This window comes from Hemitrygon akajei, chromosome 16, assembly GCF_048418815.1.
Source record: "Hemitrygon akajei chromosome 16, sHemAka1.3, whole genome shotgun sequence".
NCBI classification, from domain to species: Eukaryota; Metazoa; Chordata; class Chondrichthyes; order Myliobatiformes; family Dasyatidae; genus Hemitrygon; species Hemitrygon akajei.
The window spans coordinates 89,601,998-89,618,931 of NC_133139.1; the positions used below are offsets into that span (position 1 = coordinate 89,601,998).

Consider the following 16,934-nt stretch of genomic DNA (forward strand, 5'->3'; position numbering starts at 1 on the left):
TTTGTCGCCTGCCTATCCTCCCTCTCGCACTGTCTCCAAGCCATCTCAATTTGCGAGCCAACCGTTTCTTCCCCAGTCTCTTCAGTTTGGTTTCCACCCCCCCAGCAATTCTAGTTTAAACTCTCCCCAATAGCCTTAACAAACCTCCCCGCCAGGATATTGGTCCCCCGGGATTCAAGTGCAACCCGTCCTTTTTGTACAGCTCACACCTGCCCCAAAAGAGATCCCAATGATCCAGAAATCTGAATCCCTCCCCCCACTCCAATCCCTCAGCCACGCATTTATCCTCCACCTCATTCTATTCCTATACTCACTGTCACATGGCACAGGCAGTAATCCCGAGATTACTACCTTTGAGGTCCTGCTTCTCAGCTTCCTTCCTAATTCCCTGTAGTCTGTTTTCAGGACCTCCTCCCTTTTCTTACCTATGTCATTGGTACCAATGTGTCCACAGCCTCTGGCTGTTCTCCTTCTCACTTCAGGATATTGTGGACTGATGCACCATCAATAACTCTCGGAGACATGAGGCGAGATATAGGCTTTTATTGGCTGGAAGAAAGAACAAGCAGCAAATGACCACCACACTACATCCTGGAGACTGAGGCCGGGGCTGTCTCCAATCGCCTTTATACAGGGGTCCATGGGAGGAGCCACAGGAGCAGTCAGCGGGGGGGGGGGGGGGGGGGGTGTCCAGACAGGTATACGTAGTTCACCACATGGACGTGTTCAGAAACATCCCAGACCCTGGCACTTGGGAGGTAAGCTACCATCCGTGTTTCTTTCCGGCATCCACAGAATTACCTGTCTGACCCCCAACTATAGAGTCCCCTGTCACTGCTGCCATCCTCTTCCTTTCCCTACCCTTCTGAGCCACAGGGCCAGACTGTGTGCCAGAGGCGTGGCCACTGTTGCTTCCTCCTGGTAAGTTATCCTCCCCCAACAGTACTTGATGCACCATCAATAACTCTCGGAGATGGGAGGCAAAAGATAGGCTTTTATTAGCTGCAAGAAACCACCACACAACATCCTGGAGACTGAGGGGGGGAGCAGTGCCTCCAACCACCTTTATACAGGGGTCTGTGGGAGGAGCCACAGGAGCAGTCAGCAGAGGGGCATGTCCAGACAGGTATATGTAGTTCACCACAGTACTCAAGCAGGAATACTTATTGTTAAGGAGGACAGCCATTGGGGTACTCTCTAGTACCTGTTATTTGCCCTTCCCTCTCCTGACTGTTACCCACTTTGCTGTCTCGCGAGGTCCTGCTGTGACTACCTGCCTATAGCTCCTGTCTATCACCTCCTCACTCTCCCTGACCAGGCGAAGGTCATCGGGCTGCATCTCCAGTTCCCTAATGTGGTCCCTAAGGAGCTGCAGATCGATACACCTGGTGCAGATCTGGCCATCAGTGAGGCTGGGAGTCTCCAGGACTTCCCACATCTGACACCGAGCACAGAACACTGGCCTCACACACATGCTTCCTGTCTGTATTCTACACAGATAACCTACCTTGCCTCGACCCATTATCGCCTAAGCCCCGTTGAGCCAAAGCCCTCCGACTCTGTCTCTCTATACTCTGTCGCCCGCTCTATAAAGCTGCCTCCTTTAAACTCTTCTCACTGGCAGATATCCACGCGCTTGCACATTCGTGCCCCGATCAAACCGCTGTAGAAATAACTATCTCCTTTTAAACTCTTCTCACTGTTCCACCTGGCTGACGCCACGTGTTTGCGCAGTCATGCCCCAATCAAACCGCTGAAGAAAAAAAAATTGGCTTCAAAATGAGAGGTCTCTCCAGACGGCACATAAAACAACAAGAGGAGGAATTTAATGGGGATTATTTAATTTAATTTAATGGGGATTATGCCCTCAGGACAATGCATAGAACATTTGCAACCAATGCATCATCTTTGAGATTGCCTCTCTGTTGTTATGGAATCAAAGTCCTGCTTATAGCAACATATTACATGAATAGTTGTCCAACAGGCTTGGCTGAAAGATGATTGGCAGCAGGATCCTGTGAGCAATCTCCATGAAGAACATGCACAATGAAAAAAAAACCTCCAAGAGCTTTGAACAACATTTTGCAGCATTTCTTGAGTTACAAGTTTCTTAAGCTCTTGTAGTGCTATGCCCTTACCTGCCCATGCAACTGAATTTCTGATTTCACATCAATCCCTAGTAATGATTTTGCAGCAATCTTGAGTATCAGTAGTAGCCAGAGAACCTCTTATATTTCAAATGTTGAACTACTTGCAGAGTAGAATCATAAGGCTGTACAGGATGGAAACTGGCCATTCAGCCCAAATGATCCATCAAATCTAGTTCCATTTGCCCGTGGTGAGCCCATGTCCTGCAAAGCCAGGGGTTCCCAACTTTTTTTATGCCAAGGGGCCTTATTATTAACTGAGGGGCCCATGGACCCTAGGTTGGGAACCCTGCTCTAAACCATGTATCTGTCCAAGTACCCTATGAGATGCTTTTTCATTGTACCTGCCTCAACCACTTCCTCTGGCAGCTCATTCCATAATCAGCCCACCCTCTGGGTGCCCCTCATTATTCTATTAAGTCTCCTCACTCCAACAAATGTGCTCTAGTTCTTGATTCCCCAATCTGGGGGAAAAGACTGTGCGCATTCACTCTATGTTCCTCATTATACTCCTCTATAAATTCACTCCTTTCTCTTTCACTCCAATGGGAAAGTCCCAACCTGCTCAACCTCTCTCCATATCTAGTTTCTTGAATCCCAGCAACATTCTTTTACATTTCCTCTGCAATCTTTCCAGCTTAATGGTATCGTTCCTGAAGCAGGGTGATCAGGACTGAATCATTCTTCTTTGGAGAATGTCCTATTTCTACATTTTAAATTGCCAACAGATCTGCTTCTCATCTCAAGAAAAGTTCAAGCCCTGAAATGTCCATTGCCAGGAGGTGGCTAATTGGACCATGGTGTTCAAATGAATATAATCAGATGGTACAATGAGTGATGGCACAGTAGTGAAACAGTTATTGCAATGCTTATCAATCAAAAACACTAATTAATTAAATTATTAATGCAACCACCAAACAGGGCTAAATTCCTGCCGCTGTTTGAAAGGAGTTTGCACATTCTCCCTGTGAACATGTGTGTGTTTCCTCCAGGTGCTCTGGTTTCCTCCCACATTCCAAAGCCATATGGTTAGGTTAGTGAGTTGTGGCCATGCTATGTTGGTGCTGGAAATATAGCGACGCTTGCAGGCACTGGCACAATCCTTGGACTATGTTGGTCGTTGATGCAAACATCACATTTCACCTTATGTTTCAACGTACATTTGACAAATAACGCTAATCTAATCTAATTTCATCTCTAATCTGGGACAAGGCCCATTGTCACTGTGGCACAACACTTCACAGTACCAGCAGCCAGGTTCAATTCCCACCACTGCTTATAAGGAGTTTGTACGTTCCCCCCATGATCGCATATGTTTCCTCTGGGTACTCTGGTTTCCTCCCGCAGTCTAATGATGTACCGGTTGGTAAGTTAATGAGTCATTGTAAATTGTCCTGTGACTGGGCTGAGATTAAATCAGGAGATTGCTGCGAGGTGCATCTCAAAGGGCCTACTCCCAAAACTTACTTTGAACTTTAAACTTTGTCCGGACAATTCTAATCGCTTGATTACCATCACAGAAATGATCTTACCTAGTCATTTTGCACTGCTGGTTGTGGGAGCCTTGTGGGTTCCAATGGGTGATGTGTCGGCCTGTGATTTTTTTTGGGGATAGGAAAGGAGTGGAATGCAGGTGTGTTTGTGAAGGGAATGAATTTAAGACACAGTACAAATTGCAAATTAAAATCTCATACTTGTATTGAATCTCACTTTTAAACACTTCCTAAAATGTATACACTGTTTGGAGATTGATATTTATTATCCCCTCTAGTAACACCTTCGTCAATCAAAATTTTAAATTTTATTCAGAATCAGGTTTAATAGCACCAACAAATGTTGTTAAATTTGTTGTCTTTGTGGCAGCAGTACAATGCAATACATGATAATAAAAATGTGAATTACAGTAAGATATACTGTATATAGATGAGATAGATGTTAGTTAAATTAAAGGAGTAATGCAAAATAAAAATTGGAAGATGTAGTGAGGTAGTGTTCATGGGTTCAATGTCCATTCAGAAATTGGATGGCAGAGGGGAAGAGGCTGTTCCTGAATCGCAGAATGTGCGCCTTCAGGCTTCTGTACCTCCTTCCTGATGGTGGCAATGAGTGCAGGGCAAGTCCTGGATGCTGGGGAGGCTGGAGCCCATGATGGAATTGACAGTTTACAGCTTTCTGTAGCTTATTTGCCCCTGTACAGTACCATCACCCACCATCCCCCACACCAGATGGTGATGCAACCAATTAGAACGCTCTCCACTGTACATCTGTAGAAATTTGCAAATGTCTTTGGTGACATACAAAACCTCCTCAAACTCCTAATGAAGTATAGCCACTGTCATGCCTTCTTCATTGCTGCATTGATAGATCCTCAGTCATATTGACACCCAGGAACTTGAAATTGCTCACTCTCTCTACCTCTGATCCCCCTGTGAGGACTGGTTTGTATTCCCTTTTCTTTACTCTTTCTGAAGTCCACGATCAGTTATTTGGTCTTACTGACATTGAGTGCAAAGTTTTTGCTGCAACACCACTCCACTAGCTGACACATCTTGCTTCTGTACACCCTCTCGTCACCATTTGAAATTCTGCCAACAATAGTTGCTTCATCAGCAAATTTATAGTTGTGCCCAGCCACACAGTCATGGGTATAGAGAGAGTAGAGCAGTGGGCGAAGCACACATCCCTGAGGTGTGCCAGTGTTGATTGTCAGCGAGGTGGACATGTTCCAGTTAGGAAGTTGGAGATCCAATTGCAGAAGGAGGTACAGAGGCCCAGGATTTGGAGCTTTTAGATCAGAACTGTAGGAGTGATGATGTGGTCAATAAACTGCATCCTGAAAAGGTAATTTGTATTGTCCAGATGATCCAAGGCTGCATGAAGAGCAAATGAAATTGCATCCATTGTAGACCAAATTGTGGTGACAGACAAATTCAGTGGGCCCAGGTCCTTGCTGAACTAGAGTTCATTCTCGCCATGACCAACCTTCAAAGCACTTCATCACAGTAGATGAGAGTGCTGCTGGACGATAGTCGTTATGACAGCTCACCCTACTCTTCTTGGGCACTGTGTAATTGTTGCCCCTTTGAAGCAGGATCATGCTCCAACAGAGTGCTTCATGCTCAGAGATGCCGTGAAGCAGAAATCAGTAATTGGAGCAAAAACTGCAGATGCTGGAAATACGTAACAAAAACAGAAAAAGCTTGAAATTCTGCAGGTCAAGTATAGCAACAGTGGGAGGAGAAAGGGTGTGGATGTTTTGGATCAAAGATATTTCAACAGAAATAGGAAAACAAGATAAAGGGCATGTTATGCAGTTGTCAAGGTAAACATATGCTAAACACTGGAAAATGGGAAAAAATAAACAGAGGTACATACTTGAGCTATGTGTGGGGAGAGAGAGGGGAGAGAGGGTATGTGTGGAAGGGGAGAGAAAAGAAAAAGGGAGGGAGAGAGGGGTTGGGAAGAGAGTGAATACATGCAATTGTTAAATTCAATATTAAACCACAAGAGTTTCAATGTCTCGTTTCAATGACTAAAAGTGCTCCTTTGTTCAGCCAAGGTGGCATGCAGAGAGTGTCCAGAATTACCAGGATTTTTCGTAGGGTCCCTTGTTTCACCACAGCCTCCAGCCTGTCCAGTTTGACTCCAGCCTTTCTAATCAGTTTATTTATTTATTTATTTAAAAAATTTTTTAATTAGTTTTTCAAAACATTTTACAAAATTAAAAACCCCAAATCCCAGTGGGGAGCATTAATACAGTGCAAGATTACGCATACAATAACAATATGCTACAAACAAAGAGAATTTAACAAAAAAGCACCTAAATTAAAGACAAGTGAGCTTAGTGTCCTCCCCAATCCCCACAACACAAGAAAAAAACAACAACAACTCCAGACCAACCACCACACAGTATAGAGAGTATAAGTCCGGACAGTCAAACTCCCAGACTGTGAATACACTTAGTAACAGAGGATAATAATGCCTACTACCAGAAAAAAAAGGGAGCTGAAAGCAAGGGACCAAAAAGAAGAAAAAAAAAAGGAAAAAAAAACCCTAGTCAAGAGGAAGGTTATGAAAGTACTCGATAAAAGGTCCCTAGACCTTATGGAACTTTAGACCCGAATTAAGAACTGAATAATGAATTTTTTCGAGGTCCAAGCAGGCCATAATGTCGTTAAGCCATTGCGCATGTGTGGGCGGGGCAACATCTCTCCATCTGAGGAGGATCAAGCGTCTCGCCAGGAGAGAGGCAAAGGATAGTATTTGGCATTTGGTTGGACCCAGACATAAATCTGTCTCGCCCCAAAAACCGAACAGAGCAATTAAGGGGTTAGGTTCGAGGTGCTGATTCAAAATACCCGATAATGTAGTGAAGACATCTTTCCAGAATTTCTCCAAGCTAGGACAGAACCAGTACATGTGGATGAGAGAGGCCACGCCCCTCTTGCATTTATCACAGAGCGGACTAATGCCAGGGTAGAATCGAGATAGTTTAGATTTAGACATATGGGCTCTATGAACAATCTTAAACTGTAAGAGGCAATGGCGAGCACAAAGGGAGGTTGAGTTGACCGATTTGAGAACTGAGTCCCAGCTCTCCTCGGATAAGGCGATATTTAAATCCTGCTCCCAGGCCATTTTAATTTTATCCACAGGGGCCTGTCGTAAGGCTGCTAGTTTATCTCGGATAATTGAAATTAAACCTTTACCTAGTGGATTAATGGAAAGAAATAGGTCCATAGCATTTTTCGCAGGAATTTCAGGAAAGTTAGGAATTAAAGGAGCAGTAAAGTGTCGGATTTGGAGATATCTGAAAAAGTGAGCGTTAGGCAGGTTGAACTTAATGGAGAGCTGCTGAAAAGAAATGAAGCGATTATTAATGAAGAGATCTTCAAAATGTCTAATGCCCTTCCTGTACCAAACATGGAATGCTGAATCGTACGTAGTAGGTAAAAAAAGGTGATTATGTGCGACAGGGCTAGAAACAGAAAACTCCTGGAAACCATAGCATTTCCTGAACTGAGCCCATATACGCAAAGTGTGTCTGACCAGAGGATTAGCTATTGATCTGGGCAGGCTGCTAGGGAGTGCAGAGCCAAGAAGTGCAGATATAGATAATTCTTTAGTGGAGCTCAACTCCATTGCCACCCAGTTAGGGCACTCGGGTTGACCGTGGAAGAAAGACCAGAAGGCAGCACAACCTATATTAGCTGCCCAGTAATATAAGCGAAAGTTAGGTAAAGCCATGCCACCCACTTTTTTAGATTTTTGGAGGTGGATTTTATTAATTCTAGAGCGCTTATTCTGCCACAGATATGACAAAATAATAGAGTCTAAGGAATCAAAAAAAGATTTAGGAATAAAAATTGGGATAGATTGAAATAAGTATAAAAATTTGGGGAGAACATACATTTTAACAACATTGATACGACCTACCAAAGACATAGATAGAGGTGACCATTGTACCAGACTCTGTTTTATAGCATATGAAAGATTGACAAAGTTTTCACGAAAGAGATCTTTAAACTTCCTTGTGACTGTAATTCCAAGATAAGTAAATTGATTATGGACTACTTTAAAAGGGAGATCACGAAATATTAGTTCTTGTGCTTCTTTATTAATTGGGAAAAGTTCACTCTTATGTAAGTTGAGTTTATAGCCAGAGATCTGGCTAAACTGGTCAAGAAGTGAAAACATTAGAGGTAAGGATATAGACGGATTTGAGAGAAAGAGTAATAAGTCATCAGCATAGAGAGAAACCTTATGCTCAACACCCCCTCTCCAAATCCCGGTCAATTCAGGACAATTCCGAAATGCTATCGCCAGAGGTTCTATAGCCAAATCAAAGAGAAAGGGACTTAAGGGGCATCCCTGACGGGTGCCACGTTTGAGATTAAATACTTGGGATTTCTGAAAATTAGTTAGAACAGAAGCAGTAGGACACAGGTACAGCAATTGGATCCAAGAGATGAAACTTTGGCCAAGGTCAAATTTTTCTAAGACTGCAAAAAGGTAGTTCCACTCTATACGGTCAAATGCTTTCTCCGCATCAAGGGAGATAACACATTCAGGAGTCCCAGTTGGAACTGAGTATAAAATATTAAATAGACGCCGAATGTTAAAAAAAGGGAGACGGTTTTTAATAAAGCCTGTTTGGTCATCAGAGATAATGGAGGGAATAACGGTTTCTAATCTATGAGCCAACACTTTAGCTAAGATCTTTACATCAACATTGAGCAGAGAGATCGGCCTGTACGAGGAACACTCTGTTGGGTCTTTGCCCTTTTTTAAAAGAAGAATAACAGATGCCTCATTGAAAGAGGGTGGCAATTTGCCGTAATTAAACGAGTCAGATAATACTGAAAGTAACTGAGGAGAAAGAAGTGAGGAGAATGATTTATAAAATTCCGCAGGGAACCCATCAGGTCCAGGAGATTTCCCTGAGGACAGTGCAGAAATTGCAAAAGATATTTCTTCTGGTGATATAGGCACATTGAGTTTGGCTTTGAAATCAGATGAAAGTGAGGGGATATTCAGATTCTGTAAAAATTGATCCACAGAGATATTGTCATTCAGGGATTCAGAGGAATAAAGCCGAGAATAAAATTTTTTAAATGCATCATTAATTTCTAAATGATCCGATGTAAAGTCTCCGTTCTCCTTCCAGATCTTTGTAATATGTTGTTTGGCTTTGGAACGCCTCAGCTGATTGGCTAGGAATTTACCAGACTTATCCCCGTGAATGTAAAAGCGGCTCTTGCTTTCGAGAAGTTGGCGTTCGACAGGTTGAGTGGACAGAAGGTTAAATTTAGTTTGGAGCTCAACGCGTTTCTTGTATAATTCAGGGTTCTTAGTTTGGGCATATATTTGATCCAAATCTTTAATCTGGTTAATGAGGTCTGCTCGATCTGCACAAGATCTTCTATTGAGATTTGCTGTGTAAGAGATTATTTGACCCCTCAGATATGCTTTCATGGCATCCCAGACAATCTGGGATGGCACTTCAGGTGATGTATTAGTGTTAAAATAAAAGGTTATCTGGTCCTTAATAAATTTTACGAAATCATCATCCGATAGTAAAGTTGAATCGAACCGCCAGTGTTTGTTCCTCTGAGGGAGACCAGGAAAGTTCAGAGAGAGGGTAATTGGGGCATGGTCAGAGATCAGTATACTCTGATAGTCACAAGAGTGGGCAAATGGGATAAGTTGGTTATCGAGTAAGAAATAGTCAATTCTAGTGAAGGTATGGTGAACATGTGAGAAAAAAGAATAATCTCTCTCCGTAGGATGGAGGAAACACCATATATCAGAGATACCAAAATTAGAGAGAAACGATTGAATAGCTAAGGCAGATTTAGTAGGTGATCTGGTAACAGAGGACGATCGGTCCAGTTTAGGATCCAACCAACAGTTGAAGTCACCACCCAATATAAGAGAGTATGAGTTTAAGTCTGGTAGTGAGGAAAAAAACTGTTCAAAAAAGTTAACATCATCAAAGTTGGGGGCATACAGGTTTGCTAGTGCAACTTTAGTGTTATATAGTTTACCAGAAACAATAATAAAATGGCCATTTGTATCAGATATTTTATTATGGAGTTCAAAAGGAATATTTGAGTTAATAAGAATGGAAACTCCCCTAGCTTTAGCGGCAAAGGATGAATGAAAATGCTGACCCGCCCACTTTGACAGAAGCCGGGAGTTATCAAAACAACGAATATGAGTTTCTTGGAGGAAAGCAATGTCAGCTTTGAGTTGTTTAATATGTGCGAATACCTTCCTCCTTTTAACAGGGTGGTTCAGTCCCTTTACATTCCAGCTCACGAATTTAAGTGCACTAGCCATTATCAATTACTAATGCATAAAAGGCAGCAGGCATATAAAAAATCAAGCGGTACAATAGCAGTCTGGGAGCAGAGATGTAAACATAGATTCGTAAGGTCAAAATATAAACATGTCCTAAGCAATAAAGAGATGTTGGAACTGGAAAATCCAGCCCACCCACACAACCCAAAACTAGACGGCTACCAAAACAAGTAGCTAGCTCTACCAAAAAAATTAACCCAAATACAACTTCCAGATCTGTGTCATTAACAACAGTTCCGTATAAATACTATAGCAAATAATAACTAGTTTATGCACTAGAAAACATAACTACAGATTAGAACACCTTCTGCAGAAATATACAACTTAATGCAGAGAAAATCGGAAGAAAACCAAAACTAACCTACCCGCGAAAAATTATAGAAGAATAAAGTAAGGGAAAGGGGAAAAAAAAGGTAAGAAGGAAAAAGTAAAAAGAAGGGGAAGGGGAAAATTATAAATTCAAGATGAGTATTTATCAACCATTTACAGAGAAGGGAGAGAAAAATTCAGAGATTAGAAAAAAGGGGTGAAGAAAAGAAAAAGATAAAATAGATAAATATTTAAAGCAAAGGAAAAATAAATCAGCAGTTGAACTGTGAACCAACAAACAGGGAGGCCTTCACTAAAGACTTCAAACCTCCAAAACAAGTTAGAATTAGTTGTAGAACTCTGTAGGTAAAGTTATACAAGAATAAAGATAGGTTACACACACACCAAATCCCGGGAGAGATTGTCAACAGCCCTTAAAGTTTCAATGAATAATGTCTGAGTGATTCAAGTGAATTCCGAGTCCAGAGAAAGTAATTTTACTACGAGGAGTACTTATCCACCATTTTAGGAGGTCCGATCAGATTCCGAAGATGACTGGATAGCCGGAAGACTTGCCACAAACGCTTCAGCTTCCTTTGCTGATTTGAACCACTTGAATTCCCCGGTATTAAGTTTGATTCGTAGATCAGCAGGGTTACGAAAGGAAGGTTTGAAACCACGATCAAAAAGCACTTTCATTGCGCCTTTAAACTCAGCGCGCATCCTTAAGGTCTGGGGTGCAAAATCTTCCACAAAGCGAATGGTTGTATCCTGGAAAGAAAAAGAGCCTCTGCGACGTGCCTCCACAATCAGACTGTGTTTTACCTGGTATTGATGGAAACACAAGACTACTGGTCGCGGACGGGAACCCAGAATTCCGGGGGGAACGTAAACCCTGTGGGCCCGTTCGAGCTCGGGCGGCTTCGGAAGCAAATCTTTCCCGAATAACTCACAGAGAAACTCGGTGAAAAACTTCGCGGTTGGTCCCTTTTCAGTCGCCTCTGGTAATCCCAGAATTCTGATGTTACAGCATCTGCTACGATTTTCGAGATCCAGCATTTTGGAAAGAAGTTTATTAGATTTTTCCTCTAAGCTGGAACAGAGAGTCTCCAAGTATCGAACACGACTTTCTAAATCTTCAGAAGTCGAATCGATGCGAGATATGTGTTCAGCATGTTGGTCCACTTTATCGTTGATCCGATCCAGTTTGTCTTCTAACTGTTTGAAAGCGGTTTTAAATTCCTTTAAGATTTCGTCTCGGAGCTTTCCCAGTGCAACCAGCGTCTCGTCCGACGCGGTCATAGTTTCTTTTCTCCTGGATTTAGAACTCTTGCTAGACATTGTAAGTTAGATATATTCACAGGCAAGTAAGAGATACCAAAATAATTCCTAACTAAGGTTTAAAAAATTGAGACATTTAGTGCAAAGGTAGCGACAGTAACGGAACAAAAGTTCGGAGCAGCTAAACAATCGCCATCTTACCGGAAGTATGTTCCTAATCAGTTTATTGAGCCTGTTGGCATCACCCATGTTGATGCCATTGCCCCAGCACACCACCGCATAGAGAATATTGTACAGGTAACAACAAACTGGTAGAACATGTGAAGGAGAGGCCTGCATACTCCAAAGGGCCTCAGTCTCCTCAAGAAGTAGAGGAGACTCTGACCCTTCTTGTATAGACTCTGTGTTGGTGCTCCACTCAAGTCTGTCATCCAGGTGCACCCCAGGTACTTGTAGGTCCTCACCACATCCATGTCCTTACCATCAATAGTAACAGGGAGCAGTGCAGGCTTAGTCTTCCTAAAGTCCATCACCATCTCCTTTGTCTTACTGATGTCGAGCTGCAGATGATCCAGCTTTCAACATTTGACAAAGTCCTCCACCAGGGCCCTGTATTCATCCTCCTGTCCTCCCTTTATACACCCAACTATTGTTGAGTCATGAAAGAATTTCTGCAGATGACATGACTCAGTTTTGTATCTAAAGAGACATCTTTGTATTCTGAGACTATGCCTCTAGTCCTAGACTCTTTCACTATAGGAAACATCTTCTCCACATCCACTCTGTTGAGGCCTTTCAATATTTGATAGATTTCAGTGAGATCCCCCCTCATTTTTCAAGCTCAAGTGAGTACAGGCCCAGAGCCATGAAACAGTCCTCATATGATAACCCTTTCATTCTTGGAATCACTCTCATGAACTCCCTTCTTGACCTTCTTCAATGCTAGCTAATCTTTTCTTAGATAAGGGGTCCAAAACTGCTCACAGTACTTCACGTGCAGTCTGACCAATGTCTTATACAACCTTGGGTTTTGTAGGGCTCAAGGATGTGCTGAAGGACTCCTTGGAGAAATGCAGTATCTTCAATGGGAATTTCTGTAGAGAGGGGCATTCTGAAAGACAGTGAAAATCTTGAAATCCATGTACTGGGAGTACACAGAAGTCCTGCAGAAACAACCGAGCAACACAGCATTTCACAAGCCACCCATGAACATTTAAAAAAAAACACACACACAGGCGCTGGATATCTGAAATAAAAGCAGAAAATTCTGGATACACAATCAGCAGGTGAAGGCAGCATCTGTGGAAAAAGGAACAGTTGACATTTTAGCATGTAGATTCTTCATCAGATTCAGTTCAGTTCAATTCCAGTTTAATTGTCATTCAACTATACTGTTCATGAATACAGCCAAATGAGACAGCGTTACTCCAGGGCCAAGGTGCAAAACACAGTGTCAACAGTCACACAGCATGTACAAGATAGCGAGCACATATGGTATCACACAGTCACGTAACAGAAAAGTCCAAACTCGAGCCAGCGATCTACAGTCGACCACAATAGAGCTTGTCTTCTGCTGACTGAAAACTGGGGGCAGCAGATACTCCAGCCTGGACATCGCACCACACTACCCCCGGTGGAGTGCTCCAGCCCCAATACCTCTCTCTTGACATCTGGCAGATGAGTGAACGCGTCAGGTGAGATAGCAGAGAGCTGCGGGATGCAATGGGTACAACAAAGAGAATGGGTTTGGTACTGGTTTTTTATTGCCACATGTACCTTGGCCCCAGGGTTACGCTGATTCATTTGGCTGTATTCATGAGTGTTCATGTACGGTTGAATGACAATGTCATCTGCTGAAGGCGAGATCTGTGGCATTCAAGTCCGGTAACACAGGTCTGACTTGCTGAGAGCTGTTTCAAGGGTGAAGAGAAAATTTCAAATGAGGTAGGAGGAGACATTGGATGTATGACAACTCTGACATGGTCTGGAGGACATTACTTCCTACAAAGCGAAACCCAATAGCATGAATGGTAGCGATGCTTCACTACCAGATGAACTCAACGCCTTCTCTGCCCGCTTTGAAAGGGAGAATATAACTACAGCTGTGAAGATCCCTGCTGCACCCGATGACCCTGTGATCTCTGTCTCATAGGCTGATGTTAGGCTGTCTTTAAAGAGGGTGAACCCTCGCAAGGTCCCGATGGAGTAGCTGGAAAGACTCTGAAAACCTGTGCCAACCGAATGGCAGGAGTATTCAAGGATATTTTCAACCTCTCACTGCTATGGGCTGAAGTTCCCACGTGCTTCAAAAAGGCAATAATTATACCAGTGCCTAAGAAGAATAACGTGAACTGCCAGTAGCACTCACACTTACAGTAATGAAATGCTTTGAAAGGTTGGTCATGACTAGACTGAAATCGTACCTCAGCAAGGACCTGGACCGACTCCAATTTGCCTATTGCTATTTGCCAATGGCTCTTTACATGGCTTTAAACCACCTAGACAACACAAACACCTACGTCAGGATGCTGTTCATCAACGATAGCTCAGCATTTAACACCATCATTCGCACAATCCTGATTGAGGAGTTGCAGAACCTGGTCCTCTGTACCTCCCTCTGCAATTGGATCCTCGACTTCCTAACCAGAAGACCACAGTCTGTGTAGATTGCTGATAACATCTCCTCCTCGCTGACAATCAACACTGGTGCACCTCAGGGGTGTGTGCTTAGCCCACTGCTCTACTCTCTTTATACCCATGACTATGTGGCTAGGCATAGCTTAAATACCATCTATAAATTTGCTGACAATACAACCATTGTTGGTAGAATCTCAGGTGGTGACAAGAGGGCGTACAGGAGTGAGATAAGCCAACTAGTGGAGTGGTGTCGCAGCAACAACCTGGCATTCGATGTCAGTAAGACAAAAGAGCTGATTCTGGACTTCAGGAAGGGTAAGATGAAGGAACACATACCAATCCTCACAGAGGGATCAGAAGTGGAGAGAGTGAGCAGCTTCAAGTTGCTGGGTGTCAAGATCTTTGAGGATCTAACCTGGTCACAACATATCGATGCAGTTATAAAGAAGGCAAGACAGCAACTATACTTCATTAGGAGTTTGAAGAGGTTTGGTATGTCAAGAAAAACACTCAAAAACTTCTATAGATGTACCATGGAGAGCATTCTGACAGGCTGCGTCACTGTCTGGTATGGAGGGAGCTATTGTACAGGACTGAAAGAAGCTGCAAAGGGTTGTAAATCTAGTCAGCTCCATCTTGGGTGCTAGCCTACAAAGGACATCAAGGAGCGGTGTCTCAGAAAGGCAGCATCCATTATTAACGCCATCCAGCACCCAGGACGTGCCCTTTTCTCACTGTTACCATCAGGAAGGAGGTACAGAAGCCTGAAGGCACACACTCAGCGATTCAGGAACAGCTTCTTCCCCTCTGCCATCTGATTCCCAAATGGACATTGAACCCGTGAACACTACATCACTTTTAAAACATATTATTTCTGCTTTTGCATGATTTTTAATCTAGTCAATACAGGTATACTGCTATTTATTTATTCTTCTTCTATATTATGTATTGCATTGAACTGCTGTTGCTAACAAAGTTCACAATAAATGCCAATGATAAACCTGATTCTGATAATCAGATGCTTTAGTCTGTATACCCTATATCAGTACATCAGCATAGTAGAAAGGAAAACAGAATACAGAATACAATCTTGCAGTTAGAAAGAAAGTGTAGCGCCGGTAGATAATTAAAATGCAAGGGTCTGTAGCAGCTAGATTTGGAGATCGAGTGTTTATCTTTTAGCGCAAGAGGGGTCTGTTGAAGATTCTGATTACAGCAGGATTGAGAGTCTGCAACAGGGTGAGCTGATGCGGCTGCTGAGCTCCCTTCTCTGTGAGATGCTTTGCTCATGGGTGGTCTGTGTTCCTCTGTTGTTTCCACGGGGCTTCTGTGTACCCTTCCCTCAGAGGGTCCACTGTGTCCCAGTGCTCTTGGAGATGTTTTCGAAATTCTGACATTCATGGATTTGACTGTAGCTCATTTTGGCCTCTTTCAGTTCTGTGTTCTTTTCCTGTTCTTATCCGTTCTTTCTTGTTGCCGATTAGTGGGCGGTGGGGGGGGGGGGGGTTTGAGGTTTGATGTTGTCCATGTGGGTGATCTGTTAGTTTTTGAGTGAGGGAGGGGGTTAGGTGGGGGGGGGGGTTTCAGGTTTGCCAGTATCTGTTTATTTTTCTTTTCATGGGTGGGGGGGGTGAGGAATTGATGACTTTCTTTCAACAACTTCTATGGTTTACTGTGTTTATGGTTACGTGGAGAGGAGATATCTCAGGGTTGCATTCCGTACACAACCTTAGATACACCGTCTAGGCACAGTAAAGTTCTGATCATCCACTATCAGAAATCCTGATAGCTGGGCTTCTAGTTCACCATCTTGTATGTCCCCATCCCGTTTCGGGCCGAGACCCCCACTGGTTTTCTCCTATCATTTCACATTTCCCCTCCCCCTCCTACTTTCAAATCTCTTACTATCTTTCCTTTCAGTTAGTCCTGACGAAGGGTCTCGGCCGAAACGTCTACAGTGCTTCTCCCTATAGATGCTGCCTGGCCTGCTGCTTTCCGCCAGCGTTTTGTGTGTGTTGCTTGAATTTCCAGCATCTGCAGATTTCCTCGTGTTAACATTAGTGAAAGTTGGGATAAAACAGCGGTAGAACAAGGTCTTTTCAGATCCATTCAGGAACTTGATGGCAGTTGGGAAGAACAGAAGTTCGTCCCACTTTCCTGCATTTAGCCCACGGTCACTACATTGAAACTCACTAGTCCCCTCAGTTCTAAGGGCTCCCCGAGACTCCTCACCCCCCAAGGCTCTCCCCTCGGTCCCCGGTCTCTCCCCACTCCCCGGTCCTCGCACTCTTCTGAAATTCGTGGTGCAGATGAAAGGTCTCGATTACCTATCCGATGCTCCCCGACCTGCCGCCTTCCTCCAGCATCTCGTGTATTTCTCCAGACTCCCATCTGCAGATCTTTGCAATAGGACAGAAAACTCCGCAGTCCGGCACCGAACTGCACCGCATTCTCGGAGTTTAAAGAGAACGATCGATAGCTACGAGCGGCCAGTCTGATCAACACATCATCGGCCGGCTGGCCCGTCACCCACCGCCTACCCCTTCAGTATGAAAGTCCTGCACGGGCTTCATTACTCCACAAGACCGCAATGGAAGCGAGTCACCCCGGACGCCAAAGGGATGAGGCCTGGGATGATGCGGAGGGGCGGCGGGCAGGTCGCAGAAAGCAACACCGGTGCAAAGAGCCGGGCGGTAC

At 43.7% G+C, this 16,934-nt stretch overlaps 1 protein-coding gene across 2 annotated transcripts in view; it reads right to left on the minus strand.

The window, feature by feature from the left end:
• The window catches only part of c16h19orf67 (chromosome 16 C19orf67 homolog), a 62,352-nt gene extending 45,424 nt beyond the window's left edge, over window positions 1-16,928 (minus strand). For both annotated transcript variants that reach the window (XM_073069418.1, XM_073069417.1), the window contains exon 1: window positions 16,584-16,928. The gene's annotated coding sequence lies outside the window, so the exon portion shown is untranslated. The remainder of the gene's footprint in view (window positions 1-16,583) is intronic.
• Between the last annotated feature and the right edge of the window lie 6 nt (window positions 16,929-16,934).